The following is a 14,316-nucleotide window of genomic DNA, read 5'->3' as shown; positions in this document are numbered from 1 at the left end:
GGGAGGGAGAGAAAATGGAAGGGATGATTAAAAAAAACTCTTCCTCCCTAAGACAACTGGAATTTTTGGGGTTTTTTTCCTTGAAAATGTTTTGCTTCTCATCCAAGAAGCTTCTTCGGTTCTGACTGAATGGTGGGGAATGGAAGGATTTGTCCTCTTTGCAGCCGTTTGGTGGTTAGCATTGTAAAGGTCAGCCATGAGCTCTCTGAGAGGCCTTAAGGCCACCTGGGGGTTTACCTGCCCCCTCAGGGTGGCCTGAATCAGAGGGAAAATGGGGGGAGGAATCTCCTTGGAACTGGGGAAAGGACCGTGTTGCTGTCTTGGGAGAGAGCAAAGTCCACACTCTGGACAGAGGAGACTCCTGGTTGGAAAGGGGGTCCAAGAGGCCATCTATCTTAAAACTGAACAGCCCTCTCTCAACCGAGGGTGGGGGACTATGACCCCTCCTCTCTCCTGTCTACCACACAGTTCTCAGGACATGGGGGGGGGGGGTTGGGGAGGCCCAGTCTGTGTGCAAGGAGTCAGTTAGGTCTCTGCAGGGTTCAAGAATGGAGAGGATCGCTAGGATAGCATAAACACAATGCTGGAAAAAACCAGAAACCCCTGAAGATGATATAATAATAATAATAATAAAAAAACATTCTGGAATGTGCAGAGATGTTTGCTACTATGACTGCATTCCTTGTCCAGAGGGGACCTTCTCCACTCAGGAAGGTGGGTGACACTGGAGGAAACGAAGTGGAACTGATTCATTACATACATCAAATAATAAAGGTTCCTATGATGGTTCTGAACATCACACAGGAAATTATTTGGGTCCCAATTCTTCTCTCACTTTCATAGACGATTAAACAAAAATTGATCTTTTTTTTAAAAAAAAGTATTATACTTCTTATCTTCTCTCACTGGAGGTCCTGCACAAGGCTCCTGGTATCACTTGTTGTCCAAATAAAGTATTTCTTGAAGGGTAAAAGGAGAGAATAGTAAGGGAATGCTTTTTTCCCCTCAGATACAGAAAAATGTACCAAGTGTCCAGATGATGAGTATCCAAATGAGGCCAGAGTCCAATGTATCCCCAAAGTTATAACCTTCCTATCATATGAGGAACATCTGGGCATCATCCTGGTCTCTTTTGCCCTGCTCTTGTTCCTAACTACAATCCTTGTTTTAATTATCTTCATTAAATACGGAGAAACTCCCACTGTCAAAGCCAACAACCGGGACTTCTCCTACATCCTCCTGGTCTCCCTCCTGCTTTGCTTCTTGTCTCCTTCTCTCTTCATTGGTCAACCAAGGAAAGCCACCTGCCTTCTCCAACAAACGGTTTTCAGCATCATTTTCTCAGTTGCCATTTCTTCTCTCTTGGCCAAAACCATCACGGTGGTGCTGGCTTTCCTGGCCACAAAACCAGGAAACCGAGTGAAGAGATGGCTGGGGAAGAGCTTGGCCAACTCCATCATCCTTTCTTGTTCTGCAGTCCAAATTATCATCTGTTCCATCTGGCTGGGAGTTTCTCCCCCTTTCCCTGACTCTGACCTCCACTCCCAGCCTGGAGAGATCATCCTGCAATGCAACGAAGGGGCTGTTGTCATGTTGTATGTCACCCTCAGCTACATGGGCTTCCTGGCTGCCATCTGCTTCACGGTGGCTTTCCTGGCCAGGAATCTGCCTGGGGCCTTCAACGAAGCCAAGCTGATCACCTTCAGTATGTTGGTCTTCTGCAGTGTCTGGGTGACTTTTGTGCCCACCTACCTGAGCACCAAAGGGAAATACATGGTGGCTGTGCAGGTCTTCTCCATCCTGGCCTCCAGTGCTGGTCTGCTGGTCTGCATCCTCATCCCCAAGTGCTACATTATCCTTCTGAGGCCAGACCTGAACACAAAGGAGCACCTTAAAGCCTGAACAAATATAAAAGCATGAGATATAAGAGCATTGTGATATTGGAAAAATTGTTAAAGTTTCTTTTATTTGAAAAAAAAGATTTTCTTTCCACTTTGGTAGTATGCAGGAATTAAAGAAAAACATATGTATATGTTTCTTGTACTTCCATTTCATTTCATCTTCCTGAAGAGAAGTCTGAGTAGGTCAATGAACCTGACACTGTATAAAAAAATCATTTCAGCCATTGTTCCTACTGACAAAGGGCTAAAAGGGTAAATATATGTGAGAGAAAGAAGGAAAAGGGTTAAGATGGAAGCCGTGGAAACTAACTTCAAGCATGTTAATCTCAGGGAGAACCATTGGAATGACAGAATGAGCTGGAATGCCATGTTTGACTTTCTCTCAACAGGGAAGCAAATCTTCATTTGCTGATTTCCTGATAAAAACCCTCTTTGCAGAAAATGTCGACTACAAATGCTGTCTAGGGTTTCACTTTGGAGTTGTTTTTATTTAGTTGTCTACCTCTAAGAACTTCCCACTCTATTTTTTTCTGTCTTTCTTCATCCAGAAAATTAAAATAGCAACAACATCCAAGGATATTCAGACCCTTTAATTGTCCACTCTACAATTTCTACCTAAAGCGTTTTCTCTGCTCCTCTTCCAAGCTTGTCTTGTCTGTGAAGGGCTGGAGAAGATGCCCAGAGAAAGGGGACCTTGAGACTCTCCCCAGGAGGAGGTTAAAGGGATCCTGTCTAAAGGCAGCCGCATCATTGACCAGGTCACAAATCTTCAATGCTGCATAATATTCATCCAGGTCCAAGAAGGGGGAGAATAGGGGAGGGGGAGTTCTAGGTTTCTAGGAAGAGGCACCCATGGAAGCTGCTCTGCTCTCCAACCACAGAGATTGCTGATCAATTGGAAATCAACGTTTAGGTCTCAGAATGGCTCCTAATTGGGAATAGAATCCCTTTGCAAATTTCATTTTAAGATGATAAGAAAAGCTCTGATGGATCAGACGAAGATCAGTCTAAGATTCCCAGTGACCACACAAATACAAGCACAAGGCAGAGACTTATGGCTTTGCCCCACATGGAACACAATTTCCCACAATTTCACTTTCCTCCATCCCACCACACAGTATTGAACAATTGGCTATCTCAACACTCCAGGAATCCCCAACTCTGGTATCCCAGAGTTTCTATCCTTGGGCTGTCAGACTTTTAAATGCAACCACAATCACTCCATGCAGACGCTAGTTTTTTTTTCTTTTTCTTTCTTTTTTCGTAATTTCGCACCAGTGAGGTTAAAACCAATTTCGTTGTATTTAAGTACAATGGTAATAAAGATTATACTTTATACTTTATAATCTGAGAAAATGTCACCTAGTTCCACAATTCCAATAAGCACTAAGGCAGGACTGGAACTCAAGAGTCTCCTGGGACCCAAAGTCCCCCTGGAAGATTTCATACCTAAGGAAGGACTAGAACTCAGAGCTTCCTCGCGCCCAGGTCGGGCAACGCCACCCCCAGGCAGGCGGTCTGCCTGAGCCCCCTCCCCTCCCGCCACCGGTCCCCGCAGAAGCCGCCTGGGGCCGGCCGGGAGCCTCGTCAGGGAGCCGGTCGAAGAGGCGGGGAGGGTCGGGCGAGAACCTGGACGGGCTTCCTCCCAGCCGGGCTGCGGAGATGACGGTCGGGGACTCCCTGCGCTTCTTCCTCCCCGCCCCGCGTCGGGCCTCGTTGGGGCTCCACTCCAGGCGCTGCGGAGTGCCCCGCCGATGAGAGCGCTCGGAGGACCCGCGTGGGACAAGAGTGGCCCCCGGATCTGAGGAGAAGCCCCCGGGGGGGAGCAGGTGGGCAGGTTCGGAGCCCCCGCAGGACCTCGAGGCAACAACGGGGGCAGCCTCTGTCTCCCCCCTCCCCTCAGCCTCCACAAGGCAGACAAGTGGGCGAGGCGGGCGGCGGGGAACTCGGTCTTAGGAGCGGATCCAGCGCTGCTGGCCTCGGGGCAGGTTCCAGCCATTGGAAGGGCGCCCGGCTCCACGCAGGAAGCAGGCGAGGCGAGGAGCAGCTGCAGTTGCAAAGTTGGAGGCTATTGGAAGGGGGGAGGGAGGGAAGTGAAGCTCCTCTTGGGGAGGGGTGTGAAGGTATGAGCAACCCCTCCCCCTTTCTTGGCTGCATCCAGGTAAGGTTGGAAGAGCCGCGGCATCGCCTGGAGCTTTTCTTCAGCTGCACATTTGGAGTTCTCTCAATTCTCCCCCTTCCTCCCATGATCTGAAAGGATCTCCTGGCTCCCCCCCCCCCCCCAACCACTTCCCCGGTCTTGGTCCGACCCGGCCCTCTAGGGTGGCGGTCCTTCTGCTGGCAGCTGCCTGCTGAGAAGCCCCTGGAGGGGCAGCCGAGGGGCGCTGCCCCCCCCCCCCCAAGGAGAGAAAAGCCACCATTCTGCCTCTGCTTTTCCCAGCGGCAATTGTGCTGAGGACTGCCCCCCCTCCCGGTCCCCAGCCCGATCTTCTGTTTCTTGGGAAGTTGCAGGTGGGGGCAGTGATTGAAGCAGCCTCCCCCAATTCTAGGCAGCCACACCTGGAAGGAGAGGTTCCGTCTGACTTGGGGGAGAGATAAAAAGGACCGGAGACCTGATCCAGGTGGGCAAAACTTCCCTTTTCTTCGGATTGAGGTGGAGCCGGTTCCTCCCCCTCCAGACCTTCCCAGCCTCCGGGCACCGCGGAGGCTCCTGGCTGGCCCTGACTGACCGACCAATGGCGGAGACTCCCCACACAGCCCTCCATTCCCAGGCCTGGTCGCTCAGGTGAGGCCACTCAGGCGACCACCCTGTGTCTGGAGGCTGGGAGGGTCCGGATGGAGGGGAAGCAGCTCCCCATCGCTTTCAACGCGAGGGAGAGGACGGGGCCGAGAGACTTGCAGGACACCCCCCCTCTCTCTCTGAGGGTCCCTGTCCATCACACCAAGCGGGGTGGGCGGGGGCTGCGTCCAGGCATCTCCTGCCAATATTGTCCTGAAATCAAGTCGCCTCCCCTTTTCCACAGCAGTCCCGCCTCTCCCCCCATTATTCCCATATGGGGTTCAGTACCCCCCCCCCCATTCTTTTGAGGTCTCTGCCCTTCTCAGTGCTGTTTGTGGTCTGGGTGAGATTATTAAAGGAAATCGTGTTTTTCCTGGAGGCGAAGCGTGGAAGTTGAGGAAATGGGGGGGGGGGGGTTAATTAATTGGCGGTAGAGTGTGGCGTGTCCTCCGGGGTGGGTGGTCGAAGGGGTGAAGACAGACGAAGGCTCCAAGCGGCCAGGGGGTTTTGCGGCATGGGGCAAAGGCTTCAGGGGAGGGGCACGTGGCTGGTGTGGTTTGTTCCAGCCACCCCCGGGTGCGAAGGAGCGGGGCAGGCAAGAAGCGGGCGCGGAGGCTGTATGTTCAGACAGGGTGAGAGGAGAGAAGGGAGGCGCAGCGACCGGAGGGACGTTTTGTGCTTGGGGAGGGACAAGGCATGGTGAAGGGGAGCGGAGTTTGCTAGCTACGGTCAAGGGGTTTGGGCTGGGAGGGGGCGGTGTCTGGCCCTGTCGGTGGGAAGTTGGTTGTGGGGTTTTTGTGGGTGCGTGTTGTCTGTGGGTGGAGAGCGGTTGGAGGAGGAGGAAGGGTTTCAAAGCCAGGAAGGGAACGAGAGGGAAAGTGAGAGCAGCAGGAGAGAATCGGGCAAAGCGCTCGGGAAAGGCGGCAGAGGAGCCGCGAGAGAAGCGAGTTCAAGGGGCCAAAAGAACCGCCATTCTCCCGGAGCGGCTTCAAGGGCTCAGCTGGCAGGGTGCTTGGAGCGTCTCTGGTGTTCAGCAGGGATGCTGAAAGTCTCACCTAGATGGGCGACCAGGGCGAGCGCTGCGGAAAAAGCAGAGAGGAGAATTTTCCTGCCTCTTTCTTCCCCCAAAGAAAAGTGGAACTCTCTGCATTCCCCCCCCCTCAAAAAAAACTTTCTCAGAATCCCAGCCCCACCCTTCCCTTCGCTCACCCAGCAGTCCCAAAACTCTGACCACTCAGAAGCCTCTGGCCGCTGAGACTCAAGGCAGGTGGATGCATCGCCCTTCCTCCCCTTTAGCCCCACTGAGGCTCTCTCTGCCGCCCCCGCTGCCCCTGCCGAAGGATCCCGCAGTCCCGGAGAGGCTCTGGTTCCAGCGCCCTTTGTGCTTCAGCCAAGCAGCCAGGCGGAGCTGAAGGGTCCCTCGGGGACTCTACAAGTGGGCCCTTCCTGATGGAAATTCAGCTCCATCCTCATAGGAGCCTCTTCCTTCCTCCTGTCCAACTTCTCAAAGTAGCTGGTATCCCACTCGATCCCTTTCTCTCCCACTGTGGCTGGGATCTCCATCTTCCCGGGGCTGATCGAGACTCCCGGGGATTTGGGGTTGGTGGTTGAGTGAGACTGGCTGGCTGGGTTTTGCTTTGCTAAGAGCTGCCCAATAAGAGATGTTACAAGCAGCTGATCAGGCAAGAAAGCTCAGAGGGAGGAAGAGATGCGGGAGGGAGGGAGAAAGGGAGAGGGAGGGAGGGAGGGAGGGAGGGGGAGACCCAGCTGTGTGAGTCCCTTCTAAAGAGGCGATCTGATTGGTTTGCTCTCTGACGTTGTGAGTGGCTCAGGCTGATTCGTTCAAAATAATCCAAACGGAAGGAAAAGTGAAGAGATTTATTTCAGTTCCCGTTCCTCTTCTCCTTCTCCTTCTCCTTTCTGTTTCCCTTTTTCACTTTCTCTTCTTCCAATTCCCCTTCTGCTTCCTTCTCCCTTTTTCTTCCTGTTTGCTTCCATTTCACTCTCTACTCCCCTTTCTCTTCCTATTCCTTCCCCCTTTCCCTTCTGTCACTGCTATCCCGCCAAAGGACTGCGCAGCCGGGAGACGCTCCTGTTCCAGCGCCCTTTGGACTCCAGCCAAGCAGCCGGGCGGAGCTGAAGGGCCGCTCTGGGATTTGGCAGGATTCCCCTTCGTGGTGGCCACTCAAACGTCGTCCCAGGAGCCTCATCCTTCCTCCTGTCAAACTTCTCCAACTGGCCGTTCCTCCGGATCCCTTTCTCTCCCACTGTGGCTGGGATCTCCTCTTTCCGGGGCTGGTCGAGGCTCCCGGGGATTTTGGGTTGGTGGTTGAAGTAGCTTGACTGGCCGGCTGGCTTTTGCTCTGCTGTGTAAGAGGACGTCACAAATAGGCTCCAGGCACTTTGTAGTAGCTGATGGGGGAGGTAAACTCCGTGGAAGGAAAAGACGGGAGAGAAGGGAAGGGAGAAAGAGAAGCAAGGAGAGATGGAGGAGAAGGAGGGAGAAAGAGACTGTATGGGGTCCCTTCTGAAGAGGACGTTGTGAGTGTGTCAGGCTGGTTCTTTTTCAGTTATTTGTAGTTACAAAATAATCCAAAGGGAAGGAAAGGTGAAGGGATTTATTTCCGTTCCCATTCCTCTTCTCCTTTTCCTTTTCTCTTCTTCTTCCAGTTTCCCTTCCCCCTTCCATTCACCTGTCACAGAGCTCATGCAAATTCCTCAATCTTTAGGATAACTTCGATTATCTTGTTGGACAGGAGACCACACAGAAATGACACCTTCACTTTCTTTATTTATTTATATGAACATCCATCATAATTTCAGACAGTTATAAAACATGTATCAGGGATATAAAAAAGGAGCAGCAAGATGCCCCCCAGGGCCCCCCAGGACCATTTCTTACATTACTGTTACTCCAGGGCTCCCATTCATGCAACACACACACCACTCGGAGCCCTGTGCTGTGAGGCTCCAACTCACCCGTGTCTCTTTGGGCCCAGAACAGGAGACTTGCCAGCTGCCACAGAGGCTCCCCACAAAGGACTCTGTAGCCCTTGAGACCTACCGGTCCCTCTGGGGAGGGGAGGGCAGTGCTCTGGCTAGGAGGGGGAGGGGAGGGGGCTGGGGAGGGGCAAGTGGGAGCTTCTCTTAGTGGGCGAGTTTAGGATCTGTGGGGCAGAGCGAAGCCCTCTTTCCGTCTGTTGGGCATTTGGGGGGAAAGAGGTTTTTTCCAGCTCTGGGCCAAAAAGACTTTGGAATCCGATCTTCCCTCCAATTCTGGACCAGACAGACTCTCCTCCTCAGCTGCCCCGTCTGCCTCCAACCTCCCACCTCCCAAAATAGGAAAACTCAAGGGAAATTAAAGGAAGAGAGATGCTTTCAGGAAAGGAGTGGGTGAGAGGACCCAGGATAGAGAAGAGAGCAGAGGTGGGATTCAGCAGGTTCTGGCCAGTTCTGGAGAACTGGTAGCGGAAATTTTGAGCCGTTCAGAGAACTGGTAAATATCACCTCTGGCTGGCCCCACCCTCATCTGTTCTCTGCCTTCCGGAGTCCCAGCTGATCGGAGTCTTTTGTTGCCCTGCAGAGGAGAATGGCGCTGGAAAGCAGGTTGGCGGGGTGGGGAGGGAATGGGGATTTTGCAGTATCCTTCCACTGCCACACCCACCAAGCCTCACCCACAGAACCTGTAGTTAAAAGTTTTGAATCTCACCACTGGAAGAGAGGGAGGGTGGATTGAGAGGGAGCTGAGTGATCCACTTGATCCCTTTAACCTTGGAGAGAGAGAGATTCAAATGTCATCTCTAGTGCCTGCAAGAAACTCCTGCAGTCTTCAGAGTTCTTGGATAGGAAGCCAGTTAAGCTTCCCTTCCCGTCCCTTGGTTTTCTCCTTTTCCCTTCCCTCCTTCCCTCCCTCCTCTCCCCCTCGCACCCCTCCCCATGTCATTTAGCACTTTGAGACCCTTCTGTGTGCTCAGTTCTTCTGGGAGTCTTCCTTATGGCTTTCACATGCACCCCTCATGTTTTCCTTTTATTCAACAAGCATTGCCTTTCTCAGGATCCCCCTCTTCCCTTGTGACCCCCCCATATTGAGAGGTCCCCAGTTGCTGAGGGGTCTAGGAGGGGGCGCCCCCAGCATCTCCCCACAGCTAGATCCAAGACGATGATAGAAAAGGCCAAGAAGCCTTTCCTAGGCTGATTGTGGGCTGGGGTACGTAGGTTCTCCCAACAGGGCTCCCTCTGAGGGTCTGCGGGGCTTTTGAGGAGAAGGCAACACATGGGGAGCCCCCTCCTCATGGAAGGCTCTGAGGAGGATCCTGGTAAGGAAAACACCTCTGAAAGGGTCACCCAGCAGGTCAGAGGTCGCCTGCTGGACATTGAAAACCCAATTGACCCACAAGAGAGACCCCGGTCCCTCCTTCCTTGCCCAGAATGGCTTCTCCTCCCCCTTTGGGCCTTTTATGGGGGAGGCAGAGAGGACGGAGGCCCCTTGGAGAGGAAGCCCTGAGATGGCCTCACCCAGCCCCTGTTTTCTAACAAGGCCATCAAGTCCTTCATGGAAATGAGGTTTGGACAGAGACTGGCACTCTGCTTTGCAGCCCCCCCCCCCAAAGTCTTGGTTACCTGTTTTGCTTTCCGTATTTGGTTTTCCCATCCAAATTGGGTGGCAAAGACCTTGGTAGACACCTGTCAAACTCCGGTTGCCAATCTGCATCTTCAGAGAAATTGTGGAATGAATGTAGGTAACACTAAGGAGACCTCAGCTATTCCTTGACCTCTCTTCTGAACAAACCTTGGGGGAAAATTCAATTGTTTCGATTTTAATTGACCAATCGCATTTTCCATTATTGTCACATTTCCTCAATTCCTTTAAATTACAATTTGCCCTGGCTGTCCAACAATTGTCCCAAAGGATCATTGAGGTAAAGGAACTGGAAGATAAACACATTTAGAATATTATGTCCTGTCCTGGATATTGTCTCTCAAAACCTAAATTCTGATTTCCAAACAAAATATTAATGCTATTACTTTGTCTTCTGCCTGACAACTGTCACTATTTGGTGAAGGCATGAAACTTCCTTCGGAGAATGGGACTCCACGAAAAGTCTCCAAAAAGAAAAAACAATTCTTCGTGGGCCACATTAAAGGCTATCAGTGTCTTTAATCCATGTCAGTAACTTTGTCCTTTTAGGTGCATTTTTTCAGCGTTGCAGGAAGAATAATCTGGACTTCCTGCAATAACATATATAAAGCATCTCTTGACCGATCCCAGAGAGTCGTGTTTGTGGGTCAGCCAGGAGTTCTTCCTCTTGTGCATTGCATGGAAGAGCCCCAGTGTTAAGCTTGTTCTGGAAAGTGGAGCCCAAGGGGTCTCTGGGGGGCTCTCCTCCCACCAAGGAGTCTTCCTGCCGGCTGCATTGGAGAATGGAGGCAGAAAGCAAGTCAGGCTGGGATAAATCCTCTCCATTCTTTTTTCTCAAAAATATATTTTATTATTTGATATCATACATTTCCTTTCCATGTTGAGTAGTGTGTCTCTAGGTGTCCAAGGAGTTAACAAACATCATCATCATTGTAATGCTGTAATATATAAAAATATGCAATAATATCAATCATATTATAACATATATTAACTTCCATTATTGTATCTATTATATAACCATCAACAAAAATTTACTCATCTGTTTTTCTTTCTCATGGAAACCACATTTCACCTAATTCCACTCCTCTAACCTGAACATCTGTCCTTTAACCATTTATAGAATAGTTCCCATGTTATGAAATAATCTGAATCTTCTTTTCCTTTGATTCTTAGGATTAACCTATCCATCCCTGCACATCCCGGAATATTGTTGTTGTTGTTGTTGTTGTTATTATATCATCTGCAGGGGTTTCTGGTTTTTTTCAGCATTGAGCTTAAGCTATCCTAGCGATCCTCTCCATTCTGGAAGCCTGCAAAGACCCAGCTGACTCCTTGCACACAGACTGGGCCACAGGAGAGAGGAGTAATCGTACCCCTCCCCCTCTGTTGAGAGAGGGCTGTTCAGTTTTAAGATAGATGGCCTCTTAGACCCCTCTTTCCAACCAGGGGTCTCCTCTGTCCAGAGGGTGGACTTTGCTCTCTCCTAAGACAGCAACACGGTCCTTTCCCCAGTTCCCAGGAGATCCCCCCCCCCATTTTCCCTCTGATTCAGGTGACCCTGAGGGGGCAGATAAACCCCCAGGTGGCCTCAAGGCCTCTCAGAGAGCTCATGGCTGACCTTCACAAGGCTAACCAGTAAACAGCTGCAAAGAGGACAAATCCTTCCATCCCCCACCATTCAGTCAGAACTGAAGAAGCTTCTTGGAGGAGAAGTGAAATGTTTTCAAGGAAAAAAACCCAAGAAATCCCAGCTGTCTTTTGAAAAGCCCCTTTGGGATGAGCGTTGAAGATGCCCCAAAGAGGGATGGGGCTTTAGGAGTCTGTTCCGTGGCTGAAGAAGGAAAAGGGATGAAGTGGGAGAGCCTTTCTTTTAGGCTGCACCTCAGGTCTTGTGCAGGAGGTGCCCTTTGCAAGGAGCAGGTGAGCCTGTCAGGCCTGCTTGGGAGGAATTCAGTTTCTGCCCTGGGTGAAGGGTGTTATTTGATGGCCAGGTCCATGGGCACAGGTGGGATTGAACCAAGGTTTGGATGGTCACTTCTCGGAAAGCCCCACAGAACCTGCCCATCCTACGGTCCACATTCAGGGCTCTGCTTCGTGACCCTGGCAAGGACACCAAAGGGGGCTCGTTCTTATCCTCCCATTCCTGAGCAGGGGGGTCCTCTGTACTTTGCCTTCCACGGCTGGTTGCTAGTGGTTTCAGGTAGACAGAATTTAACAGAACAACAGAATTGGAAGGGACCTTGGAGGTCTTCTAGTCCAACCCCCTGCTTAGGCAGAACCCCATGGATTCCCCACTGCTGAGTGCCACTCAACTGTCAACCTTCCCTTCTGAGCTGAAAGGGGGGGGGGGATTCCAAGGGAGGGAGGGGTCAAGGGTTGAGTAGAGGGAGAAGTGTTGTTTGACCTCTAGGTTACCTGGATACCTGGATTCTGTTGGAACTCTTTTCCGTTGATGGGTGAGGCCATGTAGGCTTGAGTGGCTCAGAGAGAGAGAGAGAGAGAGAGAGAGAGAGAGAGAGAGAGACAGACAGACAGACAGACAGACAGACAGACAGACAGACAGAGACCGAGAGGTGAGTAGGACTTGGTTTCTGGCCTCGGGTATTTTGTTTTCTTGCTGGGGAGTTTGACCCTGGGATGGAGAGTCCTGGAGGGGAAGCACCAGTGGTGTATTAACCACTAAGCAGGCTAAGCACGTGCTCAGGGCCCCAGGCCCAAAGGGGGAAACACAAAGTTGAGAAAGAAAAAAACAACCAATGAACCAGCTTGGCTTCCTTTGTCCAGTATGTAGAAAGGAGGGGGGGGGCACCAAGATTTGTCAGTGCTTAGGGCACCAGGGAGCCTTAATCTGCCAATGAGAAGCACCAACCATTAAAACCAGAGATTGACTCTTCTTCCTCCATCCCTTTTCTCTTTCAGAAATGGACCCGAATGAGCTGTTGCGGCCATCCAGGGAAAGACCCCAGACTGTCTTTGGAGACCCCTCGAAAGTTGCATTGTTCATCGTTGGGGTCTATGTATTCGTTGGCCTCTGCATTTTGTACCACCAATGCAAGTAAGTTACTTTTGTTAAAGGGAGCATCATCACCACAACCTGGGGAGCCCTGGGGCACTGAAAGCCCCCCCCCCCAAATGTTGGTGGAACTAACAGGAGCAAGAATAGAATCCCTCAGGGCTGGAAGGGACCTTGGAGCTCTTCTAATCCAACCCCCAAACTTTGAAAATCTCCAGTAATGCAGCCCCCATCAAGAATAACCTATGTCATTGTTAAGAAAACAATGTACCAGTCAGTTAGATTTGATTCTTTTCCTCTTCTTCCATCCACAGAAAAAGGTTTCTGCAAGTGTCACCAGAAAAACGAAATGAAGATGTGGAGGCCACCATAATCACGATGGGACCGTACATACCGGGACCCATCTATCCCAACATCATCTCAATTGATGGGCGAAGGATGTCAGACGTTCTGCCTTGCACGACAATGTGATGGTTGGTAAGTGTTTGTCCATTTTTCTTTATTTTTTTTTATTTTAAAGGCATTTTGTTATTGCTGTTGTTATTTAATTCTTAATGCCTTTTGTTCTTTTGCATTTCTTGCTTTGGGCTTTTGGGTGGGGGTGGTTGGACTATGGAAGCTAACAGGAAAGAAAATTAGGAGCCTTTAACCTTAATTTGGTTGCTCAGTTTTAATAATTGTTTTAACAGGTGTTTTAACAGATTAAGAGAGTTGGAAGGGACCTCATAGGTCATCTAGTCCAACCCCTACTCAAACAGGGGACCCTACACCATTTCTGACAAATGGCAGTCCAATCTCTTCTTGAAAGTATCAAGTGATGAAGCTTTTTTTTTTCTTGCTTACTGTTTCATTCTTATTAAAATGTTCAATCTGTGTTTCTTTTTCCCTAGGACAAATCACGGCCATGGGTGAACTTCCAGCCATCACATTGTTGACCAGGGCTGAACGTCTGACATCGTCTTCCATCAATTATGGTGATGTTGGGATCGATGGATTCCGGTATGGAGGTTCCACCGTGATGGAGGCCTCCTCATCTTCAGCTGGTGATTCTGGTGACACTTGCAACACCTTCAATGCAGAGGCCAAACAAGACATAGACCCCAAAGGCGAACAATGTCACTTTCCAGGGTCTCCAAAGAACTTTGGTGGTCTCTCCCTGGATGGCCGCATCAGCTCTGTATCGGCTTGTTTGTTTTTAGCCTTGGGGCTCTAATAAATACATTTTAAATTCAAGATTGTTCTCTGAATATTTCTTACCGGTTCTTCTTTGAGATCCTTGTTTTCTTTTAGGAGTTCTGCCTTCTCCCATCCTGCTTTAGACCCAAACAAAGGGGACAATTATTCTCTCTCCAAAGGTTTTCTATCTGAAAAGCTTCATTTGAAATATTTGTTCTCCAAAATATCAAGACCAGAATAAAATTAGCCCCCCCCATGATTTTTAATTGAATGATCAGACTTGATTCAAGCAAAACCTAATTAAACCGTATTTTGTTTTTTTATATATAGCCTTACATTTTAAATTTAGTTTTGCTATCTTTTGAACAAGTGGAAAGGAGTCACCTCTTATTTCCCCCAACTTTCTTCCAGGCCACCCAATTCAGACAGACTCCAACTTCCCAAAGTGTCTTCTGAATTCAAAGTGTTGCCCCTCCCCCTCAAGGGAGGGGGCTCCCAATGTGAGGTCTTCCTTCCCTTGAAGGGCTGGGCAGAGCCCCAGAGGGAGCCCCCTTGAAGGAGCCCCAGACAAAGTCAAAGGTTTCTGGGCATTTTGCATGGTGTCCTAATCGTGGATCCAGCTGTGGGGAGAGGCTGGGGGTTTCCCCTCAGAGACCCCTCAGCAATAGTGGACCTTGGAGTAGAAGCTCAAAGGGGGATCCTGAGGGGCCTCAGGCAGAGTCTCTTGCGCAAAAGAAGGGGGGAAATGGAGGGGGGAAATGTACGGAAGGACATCCAAGGCCCCAGGAAGCTCAGCACACAGAAGGCC

The sequence above is a fragment of the Natrix helvetica genome, assembly GCF_964273705.1.
Source record: "Natrix helvetica genome assembly, chromosome: 5".
In the NCBI taxonomy this organism is placed as follows: Eukaryota; Metazoa; Chordata; class Lepidosauria; order Squamata; family Natricidae; genus Natrix; species Natrix helvetica.
Note: the sequence above shows the minus strand (reverse complement) of the source record.